Source organism: Bos indicus, chromosome 22 (genome assembly GCF_029378745.1).
Source record: "Bos indicus isolate NIAB-ARS_2022 breed Sahiwal x Tharparkar chromosome 22, NIAB-ARS_B.indTharparkar_mat_pri_1.0, whole genome shotgun sequence".
Classification (NCBI taxonomy): Eukaryota; Metazoa; Chordata; class Mammalia; order Artiodactyla; family Bovidae; genus Bos; species Bos indicus.
The window spans coordinates 32,059,026-32,071,118 of record NC_091781.1 but is presented as its reverse complement, the minus strand read 5'-3'; the positions used below and the strand labels follow the sequence as shown (position 1 = coordinate 32,071,118).

The 12,093-nt window shown below is 42.8% G+C and overlaps 1 protein-coding gene and 1 pseudogene across 1 annotated transcript in view; one reads left to right on the top strand and one right to left on the bottom strand.

The window, feature by feature from the left end:
* FRMD4B (FERM domain containing 4B) overlaps positions 1 to 12,093 on the bottom strand; it is a 359,361-nt gene that overhangs the window by 208,823 nt on the left and 138,445 nt on the right. The gene's annotated exons all lie outside the window — the stretch shown is intronic.
* LOC109575854 (ras-related protein Rab-2B pseudogene) lies at positions 3,337 to 4,179 on the top strand (annotated as a pseudogene).

Here is a 12,093-nt window from a genome sequence, read left to right as displayed (position 1 = left end):
GATGCAGAAGATGTGGGTTCGATCCCATTCAGGAAGATCCCATAGGGTAGGAAATGGCAATCACTCCAGTATTCTTGCCTAGGAAATCGCATGGACAGAGGAGCCTGGCAGGCTGCAGTCCATGTGGTCACAAGAGTCAGACATGACTTAGCGACTAAGCCACCACTACCACCAACCATAAGCTCGTGCTGGTCTTCTTTTGGGTTCCAACTCTTTTGCCTCAGGCTCTTCGTATTTGCTGTTCCTTCATTCCTGAACATTCTTTTCCACCTTAGGATTTCATCCAATAAACCCTGGATTATCTTTCAAGCCTTAGCTCAAATATTGGTCCCCTGAAGCTGGTGTGGCTCCATCACACCAGCTTGATCCTTCTCTCTCATAATACCCAGCACATTTAAAATTACCTACTTAATGCCTGATTTCACCACCAGACCATATGCTCTGTGAAATGTAAAAGCAATCCATGGTCCCACAGAAGGAGAGCCTTTTCTCATTAAAAAAAAACAAAACTGGATGTAATTTAAGAGAGAACTTTCAATGGTTTGAGAGCCAAGAATAATAAGGCTTGGAACCTATTCCCTAGGTCTGGAAGCATTTTCCAAGGAAGAAAAGGGGAGAAACACAGAGCTGGTATATTGGATTAGGACAAATCATTGGATGAAAACCAACAACAGGGTAAAACAGTTGAGACCAAGGAAAGTGTTCAGATGGCTTAAGTGTAAGATACTTTTGCTCAGAAAGAAAGTGATGTGTAAGACCTCTGGCACTGAACTATCTTAATTTGAATGTGACCTGATTCAAATGGGTCTTGACAGCAGCTGCAGGGATTATCTGAGACATATTTGTCCTCCTAAGTGGCTTACTTCTCTAAACCCCCTTTCAAGAGTGCTTTGGGACCTTCAGAAACTCATTCTCTTTCTACAACTTCAAGTTATGCTATGAGCAAGATAAGAAGACTTGAAGTCATTAGCCTGGTGGATTTGTTCTCTGTTTCTATTTCTAAAACAGAATACTTATGTCTGTTAACTGATTAACTATAAGAGTGGAGAGAATGTCAACAGTTACTGGCATTCTTTACCTGTTTGGAATGACATTTTCCATATACACTATTATACAATTTTTGAGAAAGTAAAGAATTAAAGTAAATAAGCTATTCAGAATAGAAATATACAGAATACAAACATTGCATTTACACGTTAAAGTGCAACTACCATGATAAAGTCTAACTGCTGTGAACATCAGGTTATGATTAAGGTGGGGAAGATTCTTCAAAAGCCCATCATCTGTACTTAAGTACAGTTGTGTGGAAAGAATTGCATCTAGATTAATTAAATTTCTTTCCACAACAACAAAAGCTTATGGAACCTCTTTTACTATTCCATCCAAGCAAACTGTTATACATGGTAAAGGGGAGTGGATATGTACCACCAGGGACTAGGGGGAGGTTCCTAAAAAATTTTACCAACCAGAAATTGAATACACCATTTTTAATCTAAAAGGTTCATGTAGATGTACTCTTTATCATGTATCTGTGATTTTCTTTATCATGTATCTTTGACTTTCTTTCCAAAAATAAAGTAAGTAAAACGGTTCTCCCAGAAGATGTACATGTTTAGTTTGGGTTTCCCATAATCTCTTAGGACATCTCCCAATACACTGATGAAGAGAACACATTACTCCAAGTCTAACAAGCACAGAGGCAGACACTGGGGGATACAATTGTTATAATCTGTACAGACTTCAGAACAGCTTTTTGCTTAACAAAAAAAGTCTTTCATCAGTAAGTGATTAAACACGGCAGTCTACGTAGAAACACTTCTGGAATCTCAGAGACTCCTATTATAGTACAAGCCACATTATAGTGAATTTGTAATTTCTCATTTCTAACCAACTATTATGGTAATGAGGCTATTACCCAAAATCGATTCCATCCCAAAATGATTAGCCTAAACTAGTTAGGATAATCCCCCTCTTCTCACTGAATGATTCCCGTCCAGTCTTGGCTATTAAGACCTAAGGGAACGTCTCCTGAGGGGCCTTCTGGAAACCTTGCTGGGGAACTGGTAGAGCCCTCTTGCTGCCATTTTGCAAATGAAGCCAATGCAGAAGCTTCTTTTAAGCAAGACAACTACCAAGAAGAAAACCTGGGGCTTCCAAGTGTTGTGTATGTGCTAGAGGATGTGTCAGGATGCCTGCTTATATGTTTCCTTTTTAAAATTAAGCCAACTAATATGCGTGGCTTCTCTACTTTAGGAAATCTTTAACAATATACTCTACGTTGGACTGGAAGCTTTGTCAAGGGCAAGATGTATGATTTATATTTCTCTGTATTTCAGAGCCTAATCTAATATCCCATATATTGTTGTTGTTTAATTGCTAAGTCGTCTTTGACTCTTTTGCGACCCCAGGGACTATAGCCTGCCAAGCTCCTCTATCTATGGGATTCTCCAGGCAAGAATACTGGAATGGGTTGCCATTTCCTTCTCCAGGGGATCTTTCAGACTAAGGGATCGAACTTGCATCTCCCGCATTGGCAGGTGGGGTCCTTACCACTGAGCCACCAGAGAAGCCCATTCCATATATAATAGGGGCTTAATTAACATATATAGGGCTAAATTGAACCAAATTTCAAGCTTATGACATACGAAGTGAATTTCTCAGTCAATCTTAGACTACTTGGACATCTAATACCAAGGAGCAACCCAGATGACAGACACTATGACATTAAGGTAGCTGATGCTTGTTGGTGTCAGGTACAGTTGACTTCAATGTATTATTTATATCATACCTGACATACAGCACTCAAAAGGGATAAGGATATAGTGAGATACAAGTATGGAAATGGCTGGTTGAAAAACAGCTGAAGAAGATCCAAAGGGATTCTTATGTTTCACAAATCCTGGAACGTCTGGATTAGAGGAAATTTAAGTATAGTATGCAGGAAGCAGGAGGAACAGTGCTGTGTATCTGTGGAATGTACCAGAGACACGCCAGTAGCGGACAGACACGGAGAAAATCCAGTGGATTCTGTGTGTAAAGCTAAAGGGCTAGGTAAGATCCACACCACTCCATTTATGTGAACTGCTCAGATCACAGAGGTGCTTTGAGGTCTGGCATGATTTCAGGGGCCTGAAATGGGCACAGACATTTCTTGGAAAAGAAAGATTGACTCCTTCATGATATTCTTAAGAAGTTGTGTTTCAGACACTGCCATAAGGAATTTCACACTCACCAACCCACCCTAATGTCCAACAACTCAGAAGGATTGTCACCATCCTTTATTAAAAAACTGGCCTAAGAAGTTGGGTGGATCCGGAATCCAGAGGAAAAGAGACAATGACTTATGATTATCTCTTCAAGTACATCATCACTGGGGAAACAGGGGTGGGGAAGTCATGTCTCCTTCTGCAGTTTACAGACAAGCAGTTCCAACCATGGTCCACGGCTTTACAATAGGCGTGGAGTTTGGGGCCCGTATGGTCAGCACTGATGGGAAACAGATCAAGCTGCAAATCTGGGATATGTCTGGACAAGAATCCTTCCGTTCTATCACCCATTCCTGCTACAGGGGAGCAGCCAGTGCACTGCTGGTGTGCGACATTACAAGGCGTGAAACCTTCAACCACCTGACCTCATGGTTAGAGGTTACCCAGCAGCACTCTAGTTCCAACATGGTTATCAAGCTGATTGGGAAAAAGAGAGACTTAGAGTCCGGTAGGGATGTGAAGAGAGAAGGAGAAGCCTTTGCTCAGGAAATGGACTTATATTCATGGAAACTTCAACCAAAAGAGCCTGCAATGTTGAGGAGGCCTTCATTAACACAGCCAAAGACATTATAGGAAAATCAGCAGGGTTTATCTGATGCCCACAGTGAGGCAAATGGCATCAAGATTGGCCCCCAGCAGTGTATTTGAACCTCAGTGGGACCCAGTGCCTCCCAGCGGGGCTCTCGTGACATGGGGGCTGACTGTGTCTGCTGCTGAACAACTGGTCTGGACTCTTTTTTTTCCTTCCTGGAACAGCTTCAGATCAATAGGCTTAAAGAAAGAGGTCTTACATGCTTTGGCTGAGAAAAGCCTCTTTTCAAGGTGTGATGTTTTGCCTCTCCACTTAAAGACCAGGGGAGAATTTGGGCCCATATTGACCTGTCCTTCTTCAGGGACATGAGCATTCCCTATAAATTAGGGTTCTTCTCATCCTTCTGTTTTAATTTATAAAATGTTAGGATCAAAGCTGATTGTCATGGCATTTCAAAAATAAATTCTTTTATAAGCAGACACAATCTACTCCCCACCAAGAATTAGTAACGAAGGTCTAGGACATTCTGCTTGAGCCCGTGAGGTGACTGGAATCTGGCTGCCCGTTGGGCCGTAGGGCCTCAGTCTAGGGATTTCTTTGAGGTTTTTCACTTGCCACTATGCAAGAATTGTTGCAGAAGGCAGTTCCTTCTACTTGAACTGCTCAAGGATGATGAACACTTCTCCACCATCCCATTTCTAGCTTCTCTGTTTCAGAGTAACTACAAAACTTTTGAGAGCAGAGGAGTTGCTCCTGGACCTATAGCTACTTCCTATCATTACCTAGAGAAAACATCTTTCCCTGTTTGTTTTGTTTTAGGGACCAGACTTAACATTGATAAGTCAGTGTCTTTCACCAAATAGACTCCTACAGTTTTACCCCACTCACTTCTTAAGGAGACCTATTTAGACTTTCTATCAAGCTGATCTGCTTACTGTACGTGACATATGTGCTTCCACTCCTACGCCTTTGCACGTGCCCTACTGTACACCACTGTTATACTCACAAATTCCATATTTTTTTTCTTTGGAAAGCCTTCCTGGACTGACCCAGGGGCTTCTGAACACTTATTGACACAGTACCTTTTAGCTTTCAAATATTGTCTCTTGATGAAAGTGAAAGAGGAGAGGGAAAAGTTGGCTTAAAGCTCAATATTCAGAAAACTAAGATAATGGCATCCAGTCCTATCACTTCATGGCAAATAGATGGGGAAACAGTGGAAACAGTGTCAGACTTTATTTTTCTGGGCTCCAAAATCACTGCAGATGGTGACTGCAGCCATGGAATTAAAAGATGCTTACTCCTTGAAAGGAAAGTTATGACCAACCTAGATAGTATATTGAAAAGCAGAGACATTACTTTGCCAACAAAGGTCCATCTAGTCAAGGCTATGGTTTCTCCAGTAGTCATGTATGGATGTGAGAGTTGGACTGTGAAGAAAGCTGAACACCGAAGAATTGATGCTTTTGAACTGTGGTGTTGGAGAAGACTCTTGAGAGTCCCTTGGACTGCAAGGAGATTCAACCAGTCCATCCTAAAGGAGATCAGTCCTGGGATTTCTTTGGAAGGAATGATGCTAAAGCTGAAACTCCAGTACTTTGGCCACCTCATGAGCAGAGTTGACTCATTAGAAAAGATTCTGATCCTGGGAGGGATTGGGGGCAGGAGGAGAAGGGGACGACAGAGGATGAGATGGCTGGATGGCATCACCGACTCAATGGATGTGAGTCTGCGTGAACTCCAGGTGTTGGTGATGGACACGGAGGCCTGGTGTGCTGCGATTCATGGGGTCGCAAAGAGTCAGACACGACTGAGTGACTGAACTGAACTGAACTGATTGTTTATTCATATGTATATTTATAAGTATTTATGTTACTTTGTAAGTATGTTTTATAGTAGTGTTGTATGTGGAACCTGTCTCCCCACATAGGTTGTAAGCTCCCTGAGAGCAGGAACCCCTGGTATCCTTTTACTTTGTAAACTACTTCCTCCACCATTCCTTCATAGTGCCTAGTGCTACTAGTGTGAACACTGAATTTGACTGACAAAGACTTGGAACAGGTTTAGTTTAGGCTGCAGAGGAAACAAAAAGCCTTACAGTCATCTCTTTGTAATTCCATCTCAGTCTCTTCCGTCGGCTTACCCTGGATTCTCTTCTCCCTCTCCCCTCTCCCTTCCCCAGCTCTTTGCCTCCATTCCATGCAGCATACAATAAAGCTGCCTGCTTCCAAGCGATCAAATAAGTGGATACTTCTCCATTTGAAGAGCATACAATACTAGCCTAGTCAAGTCTGCCTTTAGCGTACTCATCATGCAGCCTTCTGGGTCAGTCGCTATACTGATGTCTCATTTTCTTCCACAGCACTGCGGTCTTGTGAATTTCTCTCTCTCTCTTTTTTTTGGTTGTCGATGAATTGTTTCATTATTAAATATATGCATGTATCCAAGCTGCTCATTAAAAAAAAAACCCAAAAAACTGGCCTAACTGAGCAATTACTTTTGTTGAGCAAGGAAGGAATTCATGTAACAGGAAATACAGCAGGGGATGCCACGTAAGGGAGCTTTCTACCAGAGGCCCTTTACTAGCAAAGAAAACGCGTTCAGTGACAAGGATTTCAACAAGGAAGAAGAGAACATTTTCTCACTAGATAAGTGGAAGAGTAGACCCCATTCCCGCCATTACTGCTGCCCCCTGAGACTATGAGATATCAGGAACTATTCAAATACAGTCACAGGATCCTTCACTGAGAAGAGAAACAGGCTCAACAGGTTTTCCAGAGAAGAAATCTTAAATATGCCTCTAACACAATCACGTGGAAAATCAAAGTGGCTTAAGGACACGGTCAGACCTTACAAGTTCATGTGTACTTTTATCTGTGAAATACAGCATTCTTCCTCTATTTCATACACACACACACACGTGCACACTCACATATTAGCACGTGCACGGGCACACACACACACACTGGTCCCCCTTTGCACATTCTAATTCTACCTAGAATCAGAGACAAGTCTATTCCTAAACGTATTTTTTTCTAGATCCTTTTTTAAAAAAAAGTCAAACAGGAAATATATCAGTTCAGTTCAGTCACTCAGTCGTGTCCAACTCTTTTCGACCTGTGCATTGTAGCATGCCAGGCTTCCCTGTCCATCACCAACTCCCGGAGCTTACACAAACTCATGTCCATCAGATCAGTGATGCCATCCACCCATTTCATCCTCTGTCGTCCCTTTCTCCTCCTGCCTTCAGTCTTGCCTATCATCATGGTCTTTTCTAATGAGTCAGTTCTTCCCATCAGGTGGCCAAAGTTTCAGCTTCAGCATCAGTCCTTCCAAAGGATATGCAGGACTGATTTCCTTTAGGATTAACTGGTTTTGATCTCCAAGGGACTCGCAAGAGTCTTCTCCAACACCACAGTTCAAAAGCATTAATTATTTGGCACTCAGCTTCCCTTATAGTCCAACTCTCACATCCATACGCGACTACTGGAAAAACCATACCTTTGACTAGACGGACCTCTGTTGGCAAAGTAATGTCTCTGCTTTTTATTTATTTTTTTTAAATAAAATTTTTTTCCATATTTGTGGATGACATTATTGTCTATGAACAAAATCCCAAGAAAAAGATATTGGAAAAGAAGAAATAAAACCACAACAACTGGACATGAAGAACTGAAAAATGGACTTCAGCACATACCTCACAACTTATAGAAAAGTAATTCAAAATGTAATGTACTTAAATCGTAATTTACATTTATTTATTTATTTTACAGTTTGGATAGGGAAAATTTAACATAAAGAATCATTAACTCTAGTGGGGGATTGAAGTAATGGGAGACTGGCTCATAAGAAGTAAAAAGAACTCTGAAGAACATAGGAATAGCAGATATGAGCAGCAGTCACCATCTCTAGGGCTGAAGCAGAGCCCACAGGGAGGGAACAAATGTAGAAGAGGGCCATACCCCAAGGCTGAGGTCCAGGTCTCTTTGCTCACTGGATGGTGGAGAAGTTCTCTGAAGCTGCAGTGTCTCTGCTTTTTAATATGCTGTCTAGGTTGGTCATAGCTTTTCTTCCAAGGAGAGTCTTTTAATTTCATGGCTGCAGTCACCATCTGCAGTGATTTTGGAGCCCCCCAAAAATAAAGTTCTGTCACTGTTTCCATTGTTTCCCCATCTATTTGCCATAAAGTGATGGGACCGGATGCCATGATCTCAGTTTTCTGAACCCCATTAACAGTATGAAAAGGAAATACATGGCAGAATTATTTTTTCCCATGAGTTTTCTGCCCAATAATATAATTCTGAAAAATTAAAAATGTATAGCCCTTCTAATCTAAAAATATGTTTATAGCTTTATTTTCTTTCATACAAAAGATGAAATGAATGTGATACTACACTTAAATCTGTTTATGAGTTGGAAGTATCAGACAATCACTTCTCCTACTGTATATTGATTTTTTTGTTATGAAGCATCCATTAAGCATTTCATCTTCACCACAACTAGGAAACAGGTATCATTGCTACCTCCATTTTACAGATGGCAAACCTGAGGCTTAGAGAGGTTAGAAGGTGGCAGGGTAGATTCAGAGACTTGAAAAACCCACCCAAAGGCCGAGAGTTAGGATGGAGCAGTGAATTCAGTACTTTGTGCTGAATAAATCTGGGCACAGAGTACGTCAAGAAAGACAAAAAGCCAAGTTCACGTGAGCACCTGGGAATGAGGACATCAACAGAGGAGGGCAAGGCCCGGGGAAAGGCGAGTCCATGGTTCATAACCCCAAACTCCACCCACTCATGTCCCGAGAGGGCAGGGACCACGACTATCAGCCTAAGCAGATTTCGCTACCTGACTCCTCCTATCTTCAGGGCCCGTCACAGTGCTCACACGGTAACAGGCAACTAAAGAAAGCTTGCCGAAGCAGGCAGGAATGAAAGGGTTAGAAATGCAGTCCAGGAGCCTGGGAGAGAAATTTGGGGTTTATTTGTTAAAGCTGCTTGCTTGCAAACGACAGAAACATAATTCTGAGTTAAGCAAAACCGGTTATTTATGGGCTTTTGTGATGAAACTGGGGAACAGGCAGGATCGAACACGCCTTGTGGATGCCAAGAACTTTTTCTTTCTCCTTGCCCTGGCCACTGCTTCCTTTGTGGGGTTCATTCATTCTTTTGGGTGTGCTACCTCAGCAGGGTAAAAACTACAACCAAAGGCAGGCAGCTCCAGGTACATATCATTGAGAAGTGAAGTGAAAGTCACTCAGTTATGTCCAGCTCTTTGTGACCCCATGAACTAAACAGTCCATGGAATTCTCCAGGCCAGGATACTGGAGTGGGTATCCTTTCCCTTCTCCGGGGGATCTTCCCAATCCAGGGATCAAACCCAGGTTTCCCGCATTGCAGGCAGATTCTTTACCAGCTGAGCCACAAGGGAAGCCCATTACAGCCTACTAATAAGAGAGGAAAGGGCACTCCCTGCCAGCTCCCATAGGTTTTCATGCAAAGAATGCCGAATGATTCTCATAAGGATTGTGGCCAATTGTGGCCAGGGTGCAGGGAGGAGGTTAAGTGTAGCGACTGGCTCAGCCAGAAGCAGGAGCCCTTCCACGGTCCAGAAGGGCAGGGTATCTTGATTAGCAGGCCCCTACTGAACAACTTGGTTGAAAGTGCGGAGAGAACTTTTCTTGTGGTGAAGGAAGTTCCGGTACCAGACGAAGGAGATAATGGGCTGCCAAGCAGCAAAACAATGTTTTCTACAAGGTCTCTTGCCCGGGAGGCAAACCAAGCCCCAAGCTTAGGCAGAACCATGGCTGAGCTGCAGTACCCAAGCTCTGGAACACACCATGACATCTAGCTTACTCCAAAATCTTATTCCCCAGTCCTTCTCTCATTTGGGCCAGAAATTAAACAATCCATGGTATCTGGTTAGTGGGCTTCCTTGGTGGCTCAGTGGTAAAGAATCCACTTGCTAATGCAGGAGATGCATGTTTGTTCTCTGGGTTGGGAAGATCCCCTGGAGGAAGGCATGGTAATCCATTCTACTATTCTTGCCTGGAGGATCTCATGGAAAGAGGAACCTGGTGGGCTGTAGTCCATGGGGATCACAAAGAATCAGACATGACTGAGCCACTTAACAACAACAACAAATTAGGTTTCTGGTCTGCAGAGAGAGCCTTCTAGATCCATGACAGCCCATCCAACTGAAATTTAAATTGAACTTGGTTCCTCTCGGTGAAAGACTACCCTAAGATATGCACCATATGAACAGCAACAGCCTTTATATTAATGTGATTTTAAATAATATTATCTTCTGTTTTCAATGTTTGCTTATACAGCACCTTGGGTATAATACTTATTAAATTCTTTATCTGTTCCAGGAAGGAGTACAACGCTTTTTTCACTCAAAGAATATCAGCAACACCACATTATTAATTTTATTGGACTCCCATAAACCTGAAAGCTTAAACCATCATTAAAAAGGTCCTCACCATTGCCATTTGGGAAGGCACATCTTACACTATTTCCAGAAGTAGGACACACAAAATCACAAGGTGCAAATGCTGAAACCTTTTCCCAAGGTCGGCTTAATGTTTTTAAATGACCAAAGGCATGCTCACACTCTCAATGGCTCAACTTTTAAAGCCCCAAATTTGATGAACAATGGCTCTTGGAAAAGCTCAGCAGGATTCCAATCAACACTGCCGCGGTGCATAAAACTTTGCTGTCAAGATGCCAACGGTGTGAGGCTCAAAGAAACTTTCCCAGGGCGTCTGGATTCTTCCAGTGAATAGCTATCATTCCTTACAGCTCAGAGGCTCCCTAGCCAGTAAGAAGGAGCAAGTCTCTCTAACCAACTGCCCCCTTAAGCCCCGTTTCCTTTGTAAAATATTCGCTTTCCTTTCTGGCCTCTTCTCCAACTTCTGGAGAAAAAGGCAGTGAGAAACTGCTAAGTGAGGCCACTTTCTTACTTGCGACTTCCCTGTCACCTTCTCAGGAGCGGGTTCTGTCACTGTCAGTTTTGTTGCAGTAAATACAGTCTATGGGGCAGGTCCCCACACCTGTCAATGGATACTTGTCTTTAGCCAATTCTTACCCACTGTGGCTAATGTTTGTGGTTGAGCAGGTATCTGCTCCAGCATTTGAAAAGAGTGTCTTTTAGGAACTTCCTGAAATTTGGCTTGCTTTAAGGAAGATGTGATAGAGATACCTCCATTTCGGTCCCTGGAAACACTGTATATGTGTTTTTACCTATTATGAATTCAACGGGAGCCTGGCTAAAAGAGAATGGATTAGCCGTGGGAGAGAAAGAGCAGAAACAGTGTCAGGGATTCCACCTAGGAAGCCACTCAATGAGAATGACATTGACATGCTACTCGAGAATACTCTCGGTGGGCCTCAGTTCCTGGGTACCTCTCACAGTGTTAGCACTGCAAAGTGTAATGAATCTCTTAAGTAAAAAGAAGTGGAGGCATTTTTTCATATAACATGATTCCTTATCGCAAGCTAGCGACTTCATCTGGTGCTTAACCAAAGAAACAGAAAACAGTGGATTAAGTTCCAACTCTGGACTTAATGGGAGAGGGTGTGCCCATCTCTGACATGGCAACCCAAAGGATGTGCAAGGATTATTCATCAACATGATTGTTGTCTTAGGTGATTCTCTGGACCACAGATGGAAAATAGTTTCTACTTCAATGCCAACTCTGATTGATTGGTAGTGGCAGCCTGGGCATTGCTTTGAAGAATCTGAGGCTCAGTTGGAAAGAGTACGGTGATTGATTAGCAGTGTCTCTCAGGGCTCCAGAAACAGGGAGGTGCCACAGAAGTGTCAGCATGGACCAGGCTGTGAGTGAGACTGTTTTTCCTTTACAAACATCAGGCACTTGATTTCTTTTTCTTTTTTTCTTTCCTAGAGTCCAGGCACTGAGAGGTTTTTATTCCTGGCCACATGAAGACAAAGGTGTTAGGGGTTTGTGGAGGAGTATATACTGATCTTACTGACGTAGATCAGGAATTGTCACTGTTGTTTAGTTGCTCAGTTGTGTCCAACTCTTTGCAACCCTGTGGACTGTAGCTCGCCAGGCTCCTCTGTCCATGGGATTCTCCAGGCAAGAATACTGGAGGAGGTTGCCATTTCCTTCTCCAGGGGATCTTCCTGACCCAGGGACTGAACCCAAGTTTCTTGCATGCGAGTGGATTCTTTACCGCTTAGCCACCAGGGAAGGCCCAGATCAGGGACAGATAGCTAATATTTTTGCCTTGGCAGGACATACAGTCTCAGTTGTGCCTGCTCAACTCTGTC